This window comes from Peromyscus eremicus, chromosome 2 (genome assembly GCF_949786415.1).
Source record: "Peromyscus eremicus chromosome 2, PerEre_H2_v1, whole genome shotgun sequence".
NCBI classification, from domain to species: domain Eukaryota; kingdom Metazoa; phylum Chordata; class Mammalia; order Rodentia; family Cricetidae; genus Peromyscus; species Peromyscus eremicus.
The window spans coordinates 3574153-3594751 of record NC_081417.1 but is presented as its reverse complement, the minus strand read 5'-3'; positions in this window follow the sequence as shown (position 1 = coordinate 3594751).

Sequence of the window (20599 nt, the reverse complement as noted above, 5' to 3'; positions counted from 1 at the left end):
TGAGCCTCTTGTCATCAAAACTGAGAAAGTTCATATGGAAAAGGACCTCTGTTAAGGCCAGATGAGGATCTCTCCTAGCCTCTGGTGAGATAGTCCTTGTCAACAGCTCCTTAAGAGCTCTGTTGGTCCTCTCAACAATGGCTTGTCCCTGTGGATTGTAGGGGATGCCAGTGGTATAAGATATCTTCCAGAACCCCAGAAAGTCATTAAATTGTTGAGAGGCATTAGCAGGGCCATTGTCAGTCTTAAGTGCCCCAGGCATCCCCATAACTACCATGGCTGACTTAAGGGCCTTGATAGCATTGACAGCCTTCTCTCCAGAAAGGGCGAGGGCATAAACAAAGGAGGAACAGGTACCTATTATCATATGAATATATTTAAGATTGCCAAAGAGGGAATGATGTGTGGCATCCATCTGCCAGATGGCGTTAGGCAACAAGCCTCAGCAATTAACCCCTGCACATTGAAGCAGCCCTAAAAGGGCAAGAGGAGCACAAGTGGCACATGCCCGGGACAAATGTTTACATTGGAAAATGGGTAATTCTGGAAGAAGTCTATGTAAATTCTGTGGAGACAGATGAAACTGCAGGTGAAGGGCCCTGGCTTGCTCTAGGAGATCCATACTGGCTGTTAATATGACGGTGTCTGTGACCTCATTTCCTCAAGCCAATATTCAGGGTAATTTAAAATGAGATCTAATATGTAACAGGTACCAAGGCTCTGTCCTCTGATTTAGGACATCATGTATGAGCAACATGGTTCTGGAAATGGGGGTCAGTGAGTCTTTGACTTGAGAAAGGCCAGTACACAAACTGTCTGTACAGCATATAGGCTGTCAGAAAAAATATTAATGAGTTCAATCTGGCATTCTATTAAAACTTTGAGGAGGGCCAATATCTCATCCAATTGAACATAACCAGGGTTAAGGATAACATATGTAATATTTTTGGAGCCAGGATGCTAGATAAGAATGCCATATGTGTTTTTATTGGAATCTGAAAAGGCCAGAGTGGTATGAGGGATGGGAGTGGAGGAGGGGGCTGCATGGGGCTGTATCTGTATTAGAAGTGTGGGGAGTTCTGTTAAGATCTTATTTTTTTTTTGGCAAATGATTGTCAATAGTTCCTGTGAATCCTGCAACCATTTCCTGGAACAAGATAGAATCTGCCCAGAGGGAATGAGTATTTTTTAGAGAAAAGGAGAAGACAAGATTATCTGACTCTTATTCACAAGTTCTCCATGCCAGCATCTGTGCCTTAAGGCAAGTTGGAAGGACTGGTCAAACTTAGAGGTGACCTTGTGCAGGTCAGAATGTGCTTGATGTATCCATAGAAGGGGCCCAGATTTCCATAACATTCCCAAGAATCCCCTTAAAAGGGTCTTTGGGGATCATGGCGTTGCAGGCTGGAGGTGACTAGAATGGCCAAAACCTTTTGTAACAACTCTTTAGCCTCTCAGGTAAACCTAACCTTAGTGGAAGAACAGGTGAAGCCCTCCAATAATGAAAATAGGTGTCTCATCTCTTGGTCAGGGATGGATAAGAAAGGTTTAAGCCAATTAACCATGCCACATAATAGTTATAATTCTGATAGTAATTCTGATAGTGAGTACAATTCCTTCATTTCCAATTTAAAAGAAAGGGGCAGACCTACTTAGCAATTGTAAATCATAAAAAGGCAAAGGGGGTGTGTCATTTGGACCTTATCTGGAGCCACCATCAGATCAGCTATAACAATACAAGATCTTCTGATGCTCCCTTGGCAGTCTTTTGCAGAAAGGCTGCATCTGGGTGTGCAAGAGGAGATCATCCATATATTAGATCAAAAGTACATCCCTGGGGACATTGACCAAAGCTTGAGAAACATATAACTGTCAAATAGTGGGGCTTTTCTTCATTCCTTGGGGCAAAACAGTCCATTGATATCTCCTAGGTAGTTTATGCATATTAGGTTCCCACACAGAAGAGGCAAAATGATCTCAATCCTGTGGTGCCGGGGAATTTGAAAAAAAGCAAAAATCACACTAGAGTGAGGGAGGCCTGACTGTGTAGACCCCATTTTTTCCATTTGACCATTAACTACATGAAGATCCTGCAGGAGACAGTAGCATCCCGATTTCTTGAGGATAACAAATATGAGGGTGTTATGTTAACTTGTGGATGGTTCTATGTGCCCCATCTTTAGCTGTTCTGTAACTAATTCCTTTAGGATTGACAGCTTGGGTTCAATTACAGGTCATTGTTCCACCCATATTTCTTGATATGAGAACCATGCCAATGGAATGGGGTTAGGGGGCTCAATGGTGGTGGATCTCATGGGGACAGTGGCCTTTAGAATTGGGGGTGCAGATCTTGTACAGGGTCACAGACCACAAGGCCCACCTTTTCATAGACCTTGATGTCATCAAAAAAGACCCTGTCGTCTGTAGTTAGGACAACACCCATATACTCCAAAATATCTTTGCCCCACAGGTTCCTAGGTACATTGGAAATGATAGGGTGAATGGCTCCCCAGTTGCCATCAAGATCCTTCCAATGGACCAGATGAGTGGTTATCTTAGAATCTTGTTGGCCTCCCATACCACTGTTAGAGAAGCAAAGCACCTCAGTCTTGGTTAAAATGGTAGCATCTGCACCCATGTCAACCAAACCTTTGACAGCTTGTCCATCAAGATAGATGGTTAGCATTGGGGAGTGTGAAAAAATGGGCATTGTCAAATAGATTTTTGGATTGTCAGAGCCTCCTTTTACTGGAGGGGCTGAGGAGTGCCCTACCTGGAGTTTAAAGGGGCTGGTGTTTTAGCAAGCTATGACCTGCAATCTTTTATTACATCTGGGGCATTGGGTTCTAAGTTTTGCCCAGGGGCAGTAATGCTGCAAATGGCCTGGTTTGACATATCCCTAGCAAGTTCTATCTACCTAGGGACCCTTGGGGGTGTCATTAGCACACTGCATGTCAGTGAGGAGAGCATCCAGTGAGGCAGTAAGAGCCACAATGGGACCAGTGCTGGGGTTGAGATCCTGGTGGCCTGCACCCATTTATGTATGTCCTCATTGCGCATGGCTGCAACTGCATTAGGAGTTTGGACAAGGAACCCCTCCCAAGTCAGTTGTTTAGTCAAAATATCTCTATTTGGGCCTGCGTCCACTCTGCACTCCATTACCTCATTGACAGGGACCAGGAAGTCAGTGAAGAGCTCCCTGGGCTGCTGGATAAGATTGTGAAAGTAAGCTGAGGGGTCCTGGGGCTACAGGCTCTGAGGGCCTTGAGGGCCAGGTCCAAGACCTGTGGAAAATAGGCAATCAAGCCAATCTGTGCCTGTCACACAGGATGGACATATTTCCCATGCCCTGTGAGCATATCATAGGTCACCTGGACATTAATTAAGATGTTTGTCTGGGCCTGGGATTTTGCCTGATCCTCACAGGCTGATTTCCAGCTAAGAAAGACTGCAGGACCCAACAGTTTTAAGCAAATGGTACCAACTGAAATAAGTTTGCAACTGCATGGATCATTGAGCAAGGACTTCCTGCAAGTAGGGGGAATCTGAGCCTGACTCATTGACTGCCTTCCTGATGAGGGAGAGATCAGCTATAGGGGTGGGAATCCAGGGCTGGTCTTCAGCATTTGAGCCCATATTGACTGGGAAGGCTTTGATGGGCCTATGGACTGACAGTGGTTCAGGCTGTGAGGGTTGTAAGAAGCCTGGTGCCATGGGAGAGTAGCTACCTCCTGAGGCAGGCTGGTATTGAGGTAGATTGCACCAAGAATACTGTGGTGGAGGGGTAGCTGCCAGTGGTAGTGGTGGAGCAGAGGTGATAGCAGCACATGATTTAATGACAGCTGCCTTCTCTTTGACAGATTTGGTGGGATCCAAATGACAGCTACGTTCTCCTTGACAGATTTCTGGGGGCCCATATTGAAAGCTATATTCACCTTGCCAAAATTTTGGGGGGCCCAAACTGATAGCTACATTCTCCTTGACAGATTTCATGGGGCCTAAACTGACAGATATTGTGGGGCCCAAACTGTCTGTCTCTTTGTCATCGGATATCATAAAGATATCTGACAGGGAAGTGGTGAGGATGCTGAAAAGATTACCTATCTTTTCAGCGGGTTGAAAATTTGTATCAGACCTTATGTCCTGTGCTTACTGGGGGACTTTCGTGGTTTTTTAGGCCATAACCAAATGCCCACATGGTGTCTCCAGTCAAGGAATGACAATTGGGAGCTGAGCCTTGGTCCCACCTCCTGGGGGATCAATCTTTATGTGGAGGTGCCAGGCGAACTGAAATGAAAAAAAGCCGGGCGGTGGTGGCGCACGCCTTTAATCCCAGCACTCGGGAGGCAGAGCCAGGTGAATCTCTGTGAGTTCGAGGCCAGCCTGGGCTACCAAGTGAGTTCCAGGAAAGGCACAAAGCTACATAGAGAAACCCTGTCTCGAAAAACCAAAAAAAAAAAAAAAAAAGAAAAGAAAAAAAAATGTGTCTTCCTAACAGGACAGGCAGACAAACATGACAGACAATACAAAAGAAGAAAAGAAATGGGGGTCCCAATGCTTACCTGACAAAGGGACCAAAAGAACACAACATTGAGGGGCTTTCTCACCAAAACACACCATCTTGGGGGTGCTGTCAAGCACGGTGAGTGAAGAGAGGGAGAGGATCAGAACCTGTGCTGGGAGAAACAAAGTAACAGAAGCCCCACTTTCAAGTGCCAGATGTTGCTTGGATCCTAAGGGCTCCCTCAGGGGAGGGGGTGAGAAGGCACAGTGTCAATGACGCAGACACCAGGAGAGACACCAGGAGTCTGTTGAAGGCAAATAATGAACTCATTTATTCACTAACAGGGAAGGCCTTATATACCCTCCTTCCAGCAGTCTGTGAGGTCGTCCCTCATTGGCTGGGCATGATCAGGAACTATGACAGTGACTGCTACTCAGCCCTCAGGCAAACTTCAGGTTGTCTCTTAAGGAATACATTATGTGAATGCCTTGGTTACTGGTCTGAGCCAATTCCCTTGACTCTATGGGCCTGTCCTACTACACAGACTTAAGATTCCATCTCATCCCAGTCAGAATGTTTGTCACAAAGAAAATGAATAACAAGCACTAGTGAGGTTATAGGAAAAAAGGGAATCCTTTCATACTGTTGTTGGGAATGTAAATTAATGTAGCCACTATTCAATCAGTATTCTTCAATAAACTAAAACTAACAATACTATGTGACTCAGCTATTCCATTTTGGGGCATATTTCTGAAGGATGCTCAAATCATATCACAGAAAAATGAACATCTATGCTTATGGTAGCATTATTCACAAGTGTCAAGTTAGGGGAGTAGTCTGTGATAGTTTGAATAAGAATGGTCTCCATAGGCTCATATATTTTAATACTTAGTCACCAGGGAATAGAACTGTTTGGGAAGGATTAGGAGGTGAAACTTTGTTGTGGGAGGTGTGTCACTGGAAGTGGCTTTAAGCTTTCAAAAGCTCACATCAGTCTCTCTCTCTCTCTCTCTCTCTCTCTCTCTCTCTCTCTCTCTCTCTCTCTCTCTCTCTCTCTCCAGCTCTAGCACCATGCCTGTTTGCTTCCTGCTATGATAATCATGGAACAACCCTCTAAACTTCAAACAAGCCCCCAATTAAATGCTTTCTTTTATGAGTTGCTTTGGTCATGGGTCACAGAAATAACTAAGATAGTATCCATGCACAAATAAATGGATAAAGAAAATGTTGCATATAGAAATATGAAGTTTTATTTAGCCATAAAGAATAATGAAATTATGTTATTTGATTGGAAATGGATACAACTGGAGATTATCATATTAAGCAAAACAATCTGTGCTCAGAAAAAGAAATACTGCATATTTTCTCTTATTTGTAGACCCTTGGTTTCATATAGAAATATTTATACACACACACACACACACACACACACACACACACAAAAGAAAGAGAGAATATAAAATGAAACTAGAAAGGAGTATGTGGAAGATGTAGAAAGAAGGGAGAAGAGTACAGAAGAAAGGAAAAATAAGATGGGAGGGCGCTGGGTAGAATACGGTCAAAGAGCATGATGCATGTGAAAGAAATTTTCATTAGGAATCCCAGCAGTCTGTATTATGACTATAAGCCAATAAAAAAGAATGGAGAGCAAATGACCACAGAAAACCACCAAGCAGAAACCACAGAACTGAATAGTATTGTTGTTCTTGTTGGGTTGGACAGTCAGAAGCCTTAGTAATAGACTGAGCCTCTGAAAAGCCTGAGGGTGTTGATCCCACAGTAAATTCAAATGATCTTAGAATCACAACTGAAACTACACAAGGCTCATGATCACAGGGGGATACTAGATAAACTGCACCAATAGCAATGGAAATCTTGGGTGGTTGAAGGGAGGAGGTTCAGGAGCTGGCCAGAGAAGTAGAGGACCAGGTGAGAATAGCCATACAAATGGAAAGTTCACTTGAAAAGGAAAGGAAGGGGTCATTAGCATCAAATTCTCCTGGATGCCAAGTAATATAGAGACTAACTGTCCATGATAGGTTGAGTAGGGCCCAGGCTGGTTCCCACTTCAGCAGGAGTGGCTACTCACAGATGAAGTTTGCAGAGGTCAAACCTGTGGATGGTTTTAATCATGACTTTTTTTCTTCTAAATTTCTTTTTTATTATGTGTATTTAAATTTTTTTCAAGTATTTGTTGTAGGTTGAACATATTTCTGCCTTTCCTCTTCCTTATCCCCATCTTTGTCCCTTTGGTCTGAGAGACAGTTAGTTATACTTCTATTTTCCTCTCTTACACATATAATGATTTTATGTATCTATTTATATCTAGGACCATCAGTGAGAGAAAACATGGTATCTTTCTGTGACTAGGCTTAATTGAGTCAATACAATTATCCCCAGTTGTATCCATTTCCTCATGAACAATACATTTATTGTTGTTATTTATTTATTACAAGTATAATCTTTATACTTGAAAAAAATTGCTGTGCATGTATCCCTATCATGTTCATCTGTTCACTGTTGGAATATTGTTTTCATTTGTGGGCCATCCTTTGAAGGACTATTACAGATTCTGGTCCATCAGTGGGCAGTGTTTCACAGATGGAGGCCCTGCTGTTGGCCATAGCTCTGGACAGCCTTTCAGGATCCAGTTATGGGTGCTGGCCCTGAGCTAGGTGGCACTTGTGTACCTTTAGAACCAATGTCTGTTTCTCTTGACCCTCTGGCATGGTTTTCTTTATAGGTTTCATCCTGATGGTCATGCAATATTCTGCTGGACAGGTTTCAGAGTACAGTGGTGTGATACTTGCTCAAAGTTTCCTGATACTAAAGTTCACAGTGGGTCCCAGGCTGCTAAGCATGGGCCTTTTTGAAATGGCATCCCACATTTGCTATGGTTTTGAGGAGTACCAAGCAGAGAGTTTTCCCAGTACTCTGTTCTGCTCACACTTCTGCCACACACACACCTTATGTCTGATTCTGCTGTTTTTTTTCTGCTCCTTAAAATGCCCATTACTGGAAGTACTGTGCAGATTTCCTGAGCCTGTGTGGTTTACACTGTGGCTCCTGCTATCTGCTATTGATGCTGCCTCTCACTGGGAGTAGAAAGCAACTCAAACTCAGCCAGTCCCTCTTGGATGGAAATGAGACTTTCTTGATTTGAAACATTCCCTATTTTATTTTACAATTTAAGCTAAAGATGTTTGGATGTCATCCATTTCTGATAGCTGTTGTCCTAGTTTCTCTATGTATTCCCTGAATACTGTGGCAGACAACTGTAGCTGAAAGTTTTCCTGTGTCCTCCCTGGCCAGCAGTCAGGAAAAATCTCTCTCACCCACCATCCTGCAGTCACTTGGACCCAAATAAACATACATAGGCTTATATTATTTTTAAACTATGGCCATGGCAGGCTTCTTGCTATTTAGTTTTTATATCTTAAATTAACTCATTTCTATAGACCTGTACTTTGCCACATGGCTTGTGACTTGCCAGTACTTTTACATCTTGTTTCTCATGGTGGCGGCTGACAGCATCTCTTCAGCTCTCTGCCTTTCTCTTCCTGTCTATCTGTTTTTATTTCCTGCCTGCCTCTAAGCTACCTTGTCATAGGCCAAATGGCTTTATTTATCAACCAATCAAAGCAACACATATTCAAAGCATACAGAAAGACATTCCCCCATCACTTCCCCTTTTCTGTCTAACAGACAACAGCTAGTTGTCACTTGCCATCTTCCAGTATTGCCTCTGTATTTATTTAATTTTAAAAATCAATTAAAATTTACATAAGCAGCCAGGCAGTAGTGGTGCACGCCTTTGATCCCAGCACTCAGAAGATCACAGGTGGATCTCTGTGAGTTCGAAGCCAGCCTGGTTTATAAAGTGAGTTCCAGGATAGCCAGGACTGTTTTACTGAGAAACCTTGTCTCAAAAAACCTAAATAAATAAATAAATAAATAAATAAATAAATAAATAAAATTTACATAAGCGTAAAGTTACATTTGTTCACAACAATAGCATATATATTTCTTGTCATAAACATAGCCTATCCCTTAAGTTGAACATATATATATATATATATATACATATATATAATATGTATGTATATATATAATATTATATATATGTATGGAATCCCCATTATTGTTTATGTAACTGTTGCTTAGATAATCAGACAAAAATGGCTATGTCATTTAGAATAAAATAAAGTTGAAACTACTCATAAAATTCATATTTAATCATCTTTCTTTATAAATCACTATCCTAATAATTGTAATTACATTAGCTTAGGCATGGCCAAGAGTATATCTACCTGTGACTGCAGTTACTCACTGAAAATGGGACAGGAGTCAGAATTACTTCTGAAGAGAGTCAAATGCTGTTAGGTTTTTGGCTGTGATTCTGAAGGTCCCAATTCCAATTCCTTTGGAAATGGAATCCACCCTGAATGGAATAAAGATTAGGAGGAAGAGCCCCCTTCCCCCAGGAAGGGCAGGAGGAAACCCCATAGTGAGCAGATTCCACTGTACACTTGAGGTGGTCCACAGAAATTCCTTGGTGGGAAGCTGTCTCTAGCTTTGTACATGTTTCCTGGGAGTGGGGTGAAGGGGAATATCATCTCATCAAAAGGGTCCTTGGATCTACTGGAAACCATGGACCAGAGATGGGATGAAGAGCCGAGTTGGCAGAACAAGGCCAGGACCAGATACTTTGATTCAGCAGGGAGAGGGCAATAAGGACATACGACTACCTAGGTCACTCTTGTTATCAGTGCTGCTGGATTCCTCCTCTAAAGACACTGGCCTGCAGACTGCAACCCACAACTCCATAGAGGCTAGCTAATAGAAAAAGACCCTAAGAGGGACACATGAATGACTCTGTGCAGGAGAAGTGATGAGATCTACATTAGTGGACTGGGTGTGAGGGGGTGGCAGAGGGCAAGGAGTGGGGGATGAGAACATAGGGAAATGGGAGGGTCAAGCTGGAACAGGGACAGAGTATGAGGGCAGGGAGGAAGATATCATGAAAGATGAGGACATCATGAGAATAGGAAGAGGCAGGGTGCTGGGGAGGCTCTCAGGAATCCATAAGGTTGACCTCACCTTGGTCTGCTGGCAGTGGTCCAGAGGGTGCCTGGACCGGTCTTCTCTGGTGACCAGCCTAGCAAATAACCTAGCTGTCATCATAGAGACTTTGTCTATTGACGGATGGAGGCAGATGCACAGACCCACAGCTGAGCTCCGGGAATTCAATTGATAAGAGAGGAGGGATACTGCAGGCGAGGGACCTCGAGATCACGATGGGAGGATGTGCAGAGATGATGGACCACACTAGTGGAAACCCATGAACTGTGGACTGGTGGCTGTGGAGCCCCCATGGGACTGAACTAGGCCTTCTGGACATGGAAGACGGTTGTTTGGCTTGAACTGTTTGGGGGGCACCCAGGCAGGGGGATCAGGATCTGTCCCTGATGCATGGGCAGGCTTCTGGGAATCCGATGCCTGTGGTGTGACACCTTGCACAGCCTTGGTGCAGTGGGAAGGGTTTTGGGCCTGCCTAAGCTCAGTGAGCTGGGCTCTGCTGACTCCCCACGGGAGACCTCGATTTGGGGGATGTGGGGATGCAGGGTGGCTTGGGAAAGAGGGCTGGGAGGTCGGAGGAGGGAGGAGGTGGGGTCTGTGGATAGCATGAGGAGTGAGCAGAAAATTTCTTAATAAAGAAAAATAAAATAAAAATTAAAAAAAGAAAGGAAAGCATCTACATGGTCAAAAAATCCACAAGTTGTAGAGTTCTTGTGCACTGTGATCACCTAGGACATAGTTTCTTGGAGTTCACAGAAGTGACAGTTGTGCATCCTTGTTTGGTCTCCTGCCAAGCTGGGGTTGTGCCTTACAGTGTGTGGCTAAATCTGTTTTTAGCTTCTTTTGTTGTTAAAGGTTTAAGTAGATTCTACACGTTTAAAAAGATCAGAACTTGGGTGATTAATATTTGAGCAACTGCAAAAAATTAAGCTAAAATTTCAGATATCATCGTTGATTCATTTTCATGTATTGCCTTTGTTGTTTCACACTTTGGGGAATATCTGGCTGGGATCTGTTTGAGGTGGAAGAATTATTAAAAAGTATTTTCATTGTCTACAATGGTTTTCAATATTAGGTCAGCAAATGGAGGGATTTAAATACATGTTTTATTGAAAGTATAAAGTATTTTAGATTCAATGGGATCCTCCAATATAAATGGAAACCTCTTAAAGATGCAGAACTTTTGGACTATGAATTAATATAAGCAAGGTGTATAACTGCATATTGTTTATATACTAGATATTCTCAGTGTGGATTTTAACCAGGGAAACATACCGTCTCAGCTTTTCATTTCACCTGTTGTCCTATTTCTCTTTTCACATCATTACTTCCATGCTGTCCTTCAAATAAATATTATAAAACATGCAAATTATCACACTGCAAAAGAAATGTTAGTTGTGTGCACTTAAAAATAAAGCTAATATATATCAGTAAAAAAAAAAAAACCTCTTCATTAAGTTATAAAAGAGAAGAAGGGGGAGGAGATGGAGGAGGAGGAGATAAAGATGAAGGAGAATGAGGAGTAGGAGAAGGAAGAGAGAGGAAGAGGAGGAGGAGAAGGAGAAGAAGAACAACAGGAAGAGGAGGAGGAGGAGGAGGAGGAGGAGGAGGAGGAGGAGAAGAAGAAGAAGAAGAAAAAGAAGAAGAAGAAGAAGAAGAAGAAGAAGAAGAAGAAGAAGAAGAAGAAGAAGAAGAAGAAGAAGAAGAAGAAGAAGAAGTTGATCCTGTCCAATGTCTGGTATCATTGGTTTTAGCATCTCTAGGAGAAAGAGTAAATTGAAGTAAATTAATGTTCTTTTGATATGGGAATCTTGACTTATATGGAAACCTAGTGTCTTTGTCACTTGTATTTCAGTGCATTAATCAATTTGGTGAGAAAAAATGAGTTTATATTTTTTTTGAGATTTTAATATAATTATATCATTTACCCCTCCCCATTTTTTCCTCCAAATCCTGCAATATACCTTCCTTGCTTACTTTTAAATTATTGAGCTCTTTTCCAGTTAGTTATTGTTACATAATGTGTGTATTCTTACATTAATTGTAATCATACAAGTGATCACACTTGTAAGGGGGAAATTAGCAATTGCAATTACCATGATATATTGTAAGGAGAACTGTTTGGCACCCTCATGAATAAATGTAAATAAAACAAACAAACGAAAAAAGACACTGGCCCATGACTTATCTAGGAAAGCTTCTGCCAGAATTAGAATAAAATGTGCTGTGTTTTCATAAAGTAGAGCTGGAATGAGATATGATGGGTCTGGTGGAGGGGTCATTGTCTGGCTTTGTTCCTGTGGAGGTAAAGGGGGTGCAGTGTCAGCAGGCCCTGTCTGAGGATGAAGATGAGGGTGAGCTTATCCGTCACAGGTGAACTCTCCTTCATTGTTAATCTGATGATGAAGAGCATCCCCTGGTATGCCCTCTTCTCCCCTCTTCACCCCTCATTGTTTTCCTCCCCTTTCTTCCCTTTGGCTTCTCCCCCTTCTTGCCTTCACTCTCTCTCCCCCTTGTCTTATTCCTCCCCTATATTCTCTTTCCTCTCATTCTTATTCTAGTTCATTGTTGCTGATTTCTATTTTCTGGTTTGAACAGGGTTTCACCTATAGTCTCAGTTGGCCTTAAACTCTAAGTGATCTTCCTGTGGTAGCAGGCCCTCAGTCCTGAGATAGAAGTGTGAGTCAACATGACTAGTTTACTGTAACTTCTTGTAGAAGCTTTCCTTGGCTCTCTTAGAGATAGTGACTGCTGTTCACATTATCATGCATTCATTGACCTGAAAATCCCAGGGATCACTGTGGCTTCAGCTGCTAGCAATCTGGGAGTTTTGTTTGAGAAATCTGCTATAAACAGTCTTTTTGAAGACCAGCCATTCATTCTGTGCAGAATGTTCGGAGATCTTATAGTCCTTTCTCTGGAAAAATGTTTCATCATCTTTCAATTTGGACCTCCCATCTTCTTCCAACTTTCCTCCAAATGCCCTGTTTCTGCTGACTCATTTCCAAGCTCCTGTGTTTTAAAGATGACTGTGAGCCTTCATACTTTGCAAATAGCGTTCGTTTTTATCCAGAGTCCAGAAAATTGCAGAGCAAAACATGCTTCTAACTGATTGAAATTCTCTCCATAGGATCAAGAGAACAATAAAAAGTCCAATAATCACAAAACACAGGACCAATTCCTATGAGAAATCTTAGGGACTATTGTCTGGTCTTCACACAGTAGTGCCACACTCTGCACAGTTCTCCCAGTTCTAGGACTAGCACCAGTAGGGTTCTGGGACAGCCCTGGGTTCTTTCCTGCATGCTGCCAGGCTGCTGAGTACATTGCCTGAGCAATGCCAGGAGGGACATAACAGAGAGGACAGAACACATAGCATCACCTTCAGAACTGAACACAGTGGATAACGGTAATGGGGAGAACTACTAAGATTATGTGCTGTAGGGCCTGTGGGGCCTGTGGGCCTGTGGGACCTGTGGGACCTGTGGGGCCTGTGGGGCCTGTGGGACCTGTGGGCCTGTGGGACCTGTGGGGCCTGTGGGGCCTGTGGGGCTGTGGGACCTGTGGGACCTGTGGGACCTATGGGCCTGTGGGACCTGTGGGCCTGTGGGACCTGTGGGCCTGTGGAACCTGTGGGACCTGTGGGGCCTGTGGGACCTGTGGGGCCTGTGGAACCTGTGGAACCTGTGGGACCTGTGGGGCCTGTGGAACCTGTGGGACTTGTGGGCTTGTGGGACCTGTGGGACCTGTGGGACCTGTGGGGCCTGTGGGACCTGTGGGACCTGTGGGACCTGTGGGACCTGTGAGACTGTGGGACCTGTGGGACCTGTGGACCTGTGGTACCTGTGGGACTTGGGGGCATTTATAGGACCTAAGCATTCTGCTTGCCTAATGGACAGCACATGTGTGGTCATGTAGCTGGGGAGTGGCTAGGAATTCTAACATTCCAGACTTTTTGTTCTTATAAAAAAAAATAAAAGAAGGGATTGGGGTGGTGGGTGAATGGGAATGGGGCACTGTGTCTCCTGGAACTGCTTCCAGCTGACTCGGTGGGCATTGCTTGATTTTTTTGTGGATAAGGAGGGAGCTTTCCTTGAAATAGCAGGGCATTCAGAGATAGTCGATTGTCTTCCACTGCTTTGGGCCCTGTGGAATCATCCATTGCCACTTGGATCTGGCTGTTTGGATCTTACAAGGTGCTGAAGTGAATCTGATCTGTCCAGGTGGATCCAAGCTGGCTCTGGAGCTTGGAAGAATTTTCAGTTTACAAAGGAGACAAATGTTAAATATATTGAGAAGCAACCATAGGGAATTTAAAATCTTGAGCTGGTAGCCATGATATTATAATGTTTAGTACTCTGCTATTAGAATGTATTGATTAGTGTGTGTGTGTGAGAGAGAGAGAGAGAGAGAGAGAGAGAGAGAGAGAGAGAGAGAGGGAGAGATGGAAAAATCTGGAACATGCTTTATTTTTACTTTTATTATCAATTAGGCCATTTATTTTCATCTGAGACAAACCTTAAGGCACCTGTTTCCTTTATTATTTTAGCAGGAGACACAGACAATAGCTGAGGGCATTTAACATTAATAGATTGTTATATTAAAGTCTGTTTTTGCAGAGTCCAGACCCTTTTGAGTCTGGGAGTGTGAATATCTCTGGATTGTCACTGTTTCTTAGCACCTGGGTGTATTTTGATGGTCCTTGCACCTCTGGCTTTATGGCTGATGATGGTCCTGTAACAGTTAGCTGAGTAGTTAATTAGAAATTTGAATATGTTATTAGAGACACTGAGGGAAACTGATGAAGCAGAATGTAGTCAGTAGAGACAGGAGAATGCAGGGAGGGAATCAGGAAGAAGAAAAAACATATGGGGTTCCCACTCTAGCGGGATTGAGTATGGTTATGGGATGAAACCTTATTATTCTGGAATTGGTGACAAGGCAGTTGATCCTGGTGTCCTCTGGAACTTAAGAGAGCAGGGACCTGTTTGCATCACTGTATATGAGGAGGAATTTCCCTGGGGTGAGGGTAAGATAAAAGGCTTCAGGTGAGACAGATGGATCCAATGGGGAAAGCTCTTTAAGTTTAGCAGCTGTAGGGGTTACAAGAACTACCTTGAAGGGTCCCTGCCATTTAGGGGAAAAGGATGATAGGTGCTGGTCTGGAGGGGAAAGAATGACCTGATCCCCAGTGTGGATTGGGGGTGGGAATGGATTATCACATGGCTAGGGTAAGGAATGGTCAGCAAAATTCCAGAGGAGAGAGTAGAGGTGATGTAGTAGAGGAGTGAGGAGGTGATCAGGCAGAGGTGATAGTTTGGATAGGAGGCCCAGGGTTAGAGCCCGTCTCCCATACATGAGTTCAAACGGTGAGATTGAGAGGGGCTGCTTGGGAAGGTCCTGGAGCCTGAAAAGAGATAGAGGCAATAATTTCACCCAGTCAAGGTGAAGTTCCTGTGACATCTTAGTGAGAATGTTTTTTAAAGACTATTTGGCTCACCCTGCCTTCCCTGAGGACTGAGGATGGTAAGGGATATGAAAATGCCAGGATATATTAAGATCCTTAGCTAGGCTCTGGGAAATCTGGGAGGTGAACTCTGGACCATTATCAGACTGAAGAGAGATGGGGATCCCAAATTCAGAGATGATCTCCTGGAGAAGGAGGTCAGCAACTGTCTGGGCTCGCTTATTAGAAGCTGAAAATGCTTCTGCCCAACTCAAAAATGATTCCACATCCACCAGGAGATATTTAATTCATCTGACAGTGGGCATATGGGTAAAATTGATCTGCCACTCAGTCCCCAGAAGGGAACCTCTAGCTTGGTGGGTAGGAAAAAGTTGAATCCAATATTTGGAATTGGGATCTTACTTTTGGAAAATTTTACAAGAGGTAGTAATAGTTCTTAAGAATTGTAAGTCCTCAGAGGTAGGCTGTAGGTGGGCTTTTACAAATTGAGACAGAGTGAGACTATTAGAGTGAAAGAGCTCATGTAGATAGGACAGAATTTGTCTAGTGTCAGGAGCTGTCTGTGAGGATGTGTGTTGTACTGTATGGATTCCCTGTGATGAGTGGGGTGAGTCTGAGCCCTGGAGGGCTACTGTCCTAATCAGCTGCCTGGTCAGCCCAGTTATTTTCCTTAGTCTGATGAGACTGACAGTGAATAATTCCTATTGCTTTAGGGAGGTGAGAGGTTTTTAGCATGGCTATTATTTGGCTTGAGTTAGATATGGATCCTCTTTTTGCTGTAAGGAGCCTGCACTCTTTCCAGATAGCAGCGTGGGACAGGAGGATATGAAAAGCATATTTGAAGTCTGTATAAACATTTAGGTATTGCCTCTGTGCCAATTGGAAAGCACGGATAAGGACCATTAACTCAGCCTGTTGGTTAATGGTGTGGGTAGGTAGTGCCTGTGCTTCTACCACCCCAGTATCTGACACTATGACATAGCCCACTTTATGGGTCCCTTCATGTAGAAAGGAGCTGCCATCTGTGTACCAGGTATAAGTGGCCTGAGGCAATGTGCCCTCCCGTGTGTGTACAGGATGGGGCAATAGCTCCTCTAAGATTTCAGTGCAGGAATGAGATGGAGAGTAGTCAGCATTAGGTAGAGGGAGAAAGCTTGAAATATTAAGGGGTGGACAAGTCTGGAAGGTAAGTGTGGCATCTTCTAGTAATGCCACTTGGAGAGAAAGAACTTGGGAAGGAGATAAAGTTTGTAAGCCTTTATGAGTTAAGAGATGGGACAGGTTATGGTGGGAGAAGGTTAGTTTCTTTGATTCATGAATAAGGAGCTCAGCAGCTGCTAAAGCATGTATGCAGGGTACCCATCCCTACATGGTGAGGTCTAGTTTCTTTGACAGGCATGCTACGGATGCAAAGGAGGGTCCCAGTTGGTGCCCTAGGGTCCCAAGGGCATATCCCTCTCTTTCTATTACACAGAAGGAAAGGGGACAAGTTAGGTCTGATAGGTGAAGTGCTGGGGCCTGAAGGACAGCCCGTTGGAGCTTCTAGAGAAGTTTAGTAATGGGGTGAAGGAGGAGTTCATGTGAGGAGCCCAGAACTGCCTTGTATAAGGGGAAAGCAAGGAGAGAAAAAGATGGAACCCAGGACCTTAAGAAGTCAGTTATTTCCAGAAAGGAGAGAATCTCCTGTTTAGTAGAGGTGACTGCAAAAGACTGGATTAGATGCTATCTATCTACAGTAATAGCCTTGTGGGTTGGGATAATGATTAGACCCAAATAGGTGACCTGAGGAATGGACAGCTGGACTTTGGAAGGTGAGACACTATAACCGTGGCTGGACAGAAATTAAGGCGTGTAGAGATGTTAGTTTAGCTAATTTGTACTGACGGGCTGCACAGTAGAATGTCTTCTACATTTTGTATTAGTTTAGAGACAGGGAGGGACAAGGAGAGCAAGTCAGAGGTGAGGGCCTGACCAAATATGTGTGGACTGTTCCTGACTCCCTGTGGCAAAACAGTCCAAGTTAGCTGTGTAGACAGGTGAGTGTTAGGGTCAGTCCAGGTGAAGGAAATATTTTGAGACTGAGGGCTGAGAAGAGTAGAAAAGAATGCATCCAGCCAGGTGGTGGTGTCACACACCTTTAATCCCAGCACTCAGGAAGCAGAAGCAGGTGGATCTCTGTGAATTCAAGGCCAGCCTGGGCTACAAAGTGAGTTCCAGGAAAGATGCCAAAGCTACACAGAGAAACCCTGTCTCGAAAAACAAAACAAACAAAAAAAAGAATGCATCCTTGAGGTCTCGAACTGAGAAGTGAGAGGTTCCTGAAGGGATAGTGGAAAGAAGTGTGCAAGGGTTAAGCACGACAGGATGGAGTGGGACCACTGCAGAGTTAATGAGCCAGAGGTTTGAACCAGGTGGTAGGTTCCATTAGACTTTTTAACTACAAGTATAAGAATGTTAAAAGAAGAGGTTGTCAGAAGTAGCTTTTTTCTTCGAAGGTCAGAGATGACAGGTTTAAGTTACCTAAGGCTCTGGAGTGAGAGAAGGTACTGAGCTTGGCTAATGTACCAGGTAGTGTCCTGTAACTGGATAACAGTGGGGAAATGGTGCCTAGCATTAGGAGGGTTTTATTTGTCCTAGACTTGGGCATCCATATGAGAGGTTGGCAAAGGAAATGGCATGTTAGAGCTAGTGGGGTGGGTGGCTAGGAGGAGGAAAGGAGCTGCTGGCAAGTCTGGGGTCAGGCAAATGGGGGGAGCAAATGAAATAAAAGCTCCTACCATGGCTAAAGAAATCTCTTCCCATTAGGGGCACAGGGCAGGTTATCACACTGAAAATGTGTGGGTAAGAACCTCTGAAAATACAATTAAGTGGTGGGGTCTGATAAGGTAGGTAAGGCTGTCCCCCTACACCAACAATATGGAGACAAGAAGGAGAAGTGGGACCCCAAAACTCTCTCAGGACTGAGTAAGTGACTTCAGTGTCCAAAAAAAAGGAAATGGATCACTCCGATACTGTAATGGGTACCCAAGGCTCCCTGTGAGAGATGGCTGTTGTTAGTCTGGGACCAGGGCACCTTCAATTATAATAGTTCATTGCCAAGTCTAGGAGATCGGCTGGAGGGTGGTCTTTGATGTCCGATGCCACAAGTTGCATGGAGACAGTCAGCTGACCAATGTCCCTTTTGGTGGCATTTTGGACAAGGCCCAGGTGGCCCTCATGTGGCAAGGCAGGCACGAACCCAATGGCCTTCTCTACCACATTTAAAACATGGACCTGGAGGCCATCAGGTGGCTGGCTGGATAGCCTGTGCCAGCATTCAGCAGTCCTGTTTGCAGGCTTTCTCATCTCTCCTATGGTACACCTTAAAAGCCACCACTAAGACTTCTGCCTGTGGTATCAGGGGCCCTTTCTTTAGACCCTTAAGTTAAGACCTAATGTCAGGAAAGCTCTGCGAGATGAAGTAGGTCATAAGGAGCTGTCTGCCCTCTGGGCTCTCAGGACCAAGACTTGTATATTGTAAGAGAGCTTTTGTAAGTCGTTCTAGAAGATCAGATGGATTATCTTCCTTATCTTGAATTACGTTTTTTAGCTTTTCATAGTTTACTGGTTTGAGAGCAGCCTTAGAAGGCAGGTTGTAAAACCTGTGAGGAGGCAGGTTGCAAAGCAATCTCTAGCTAAAGAGCCACCTGGGGTATTATAATCCTGATATGGGTCCCGATTGGGAACTGCCTCAGCTCCGGGAGGAGAGGCTGCATTAGTATGGTGGACCCTGTCTGCGTGTATTCTAGGCTGTTCCCAAACTTGTCTGCACTCCTCTGGAACTAGGTTATTAGCAAAGATCATGTATTTATCATGAAAGGTGAGACTATAGGACTGAGTAATATATTGAAATTGTTTAATAAAGGAAGTAGAATTAGACATATAAGAGCCCAGTTTTTTCTCTATCTGATAAACTTCTGCCAGTGAGAAAGGGACATGTACCTTAACCAATCCATCCACCCTGGACACCTCTTATGAAGGGAGAATAGCAGCTGGGTTGGCCTAACTGGGGTTGGGTTCCTTAGCAGCTTAAGAACAAGTGACAGGAGGAGTAAAGGTGGGAGCCAGAGTCAGGCGATTGGAGTGGCCTGATATCAGAGAGGAGGAAGGGGCTGGAGGAGCCAAAGGAGCAGTCGTCACTCAAGGAGCAGGAGCAGGAGTGGGAGGTCAGATAGCCAGGGGTTCATTAGCAGGATCCCGAGCAGTAGTGAGAGGTTCCTCAGGTGCAAGTGGTATAGCTAGGAGCATGTGGGTAGGTGAATAGGAATCAAGGAGAAAAGGTTTGGAGCTGAGATAGAAAACAGCTTGGATGTAAGGTAACTCTTTCCATTTGCCCATTCGCTGGCAGAAGTTAGATAACTCCCATAAAATATCAGGGTCCAGCGAGTCATTAGGTAGCCACTTTTTGTTATTATCTAAGGGATGCTTAGGCCATTTCTTTAGTGCAAAGGCAGATAAGCTTAGAAGTCATTAAGTAAGGCATTAAGATGAGAGGCTTAAGAGTATCTAAAAGGCATCCCAGAAGAGATGTGGGGCTAATGGGATTGGAAGCCTTCTTTCCCATGGCTGCAGCAAAGAGAAAAAAAAAATAAATAAGAAAATAAACATGATCCAAAGGCTACAATCGCAGGCATCTCTGAGATAAGGTGAGGATTGGCACTTGGCACCAGTCACTCAGTGCTTCCTCAGGCTGAAAGAGTGAGGGCCAAGGCCGTAGTCCCAGGGCAAGGGTCTGACAGACCAGAAACGAAAGAGATGGTATCTCAGACCACGCTCATGGGGAATGGCTAAGAATTATAGTTGCAATGAGGGCTGGCCATAGCCTATGAAGGTGTGGATGGGGGTATCCCCTATCCTCAGGACACCACAAAGACACTGGATGATTGACAGTCATTCCCAGGAGTCCAGGGGACTGTTTACACTGCCTGGAAAGAGAGAAATCACCAACTGAAGCAGCTGGTGTTGTACAGAAGGATTAGGTGGCCTGGCAATGGAAAGTGGGCCATTGTAGATGAATGATCCTCGGTACAGGATCCCGGTTTCAGGATGCCAGGAAAGCCTGCTTTGTCATGTGGCACCAACGTTATTTATATGTGGCACTATTTACCATGTAAGAGAAACACAAGGTACAATGAAACCCATTATAAGAGTTTTTATTAGGGGAGGGTAAAAGAGAGAGTGTGCAATAGTCCTAATAGAATCGAAGAGTGTGGAAGAAGAGGTGGAGAAATGGGTGGAATCTGCTTTTATGGGTCCCCCCAGGCATACGCATATGGACTTACATAGCTACGCCATGCTTGAACATAGATTATGTGATCACTCTGCATGTAGATTATGTGATCACATAGCACAGGTTACTTAGGACTCAGGGTGCTGGGATGACTAAGCATTCTGCCTGTCCAATAGACAGCGCATGCACAGTCATGTAGCTGGGAAATGGCTAGGAATTCTAACAATCACTGCACATGTCTTATATTCTGTGACAAGGCTGTTATAAGAAAGTAACATCT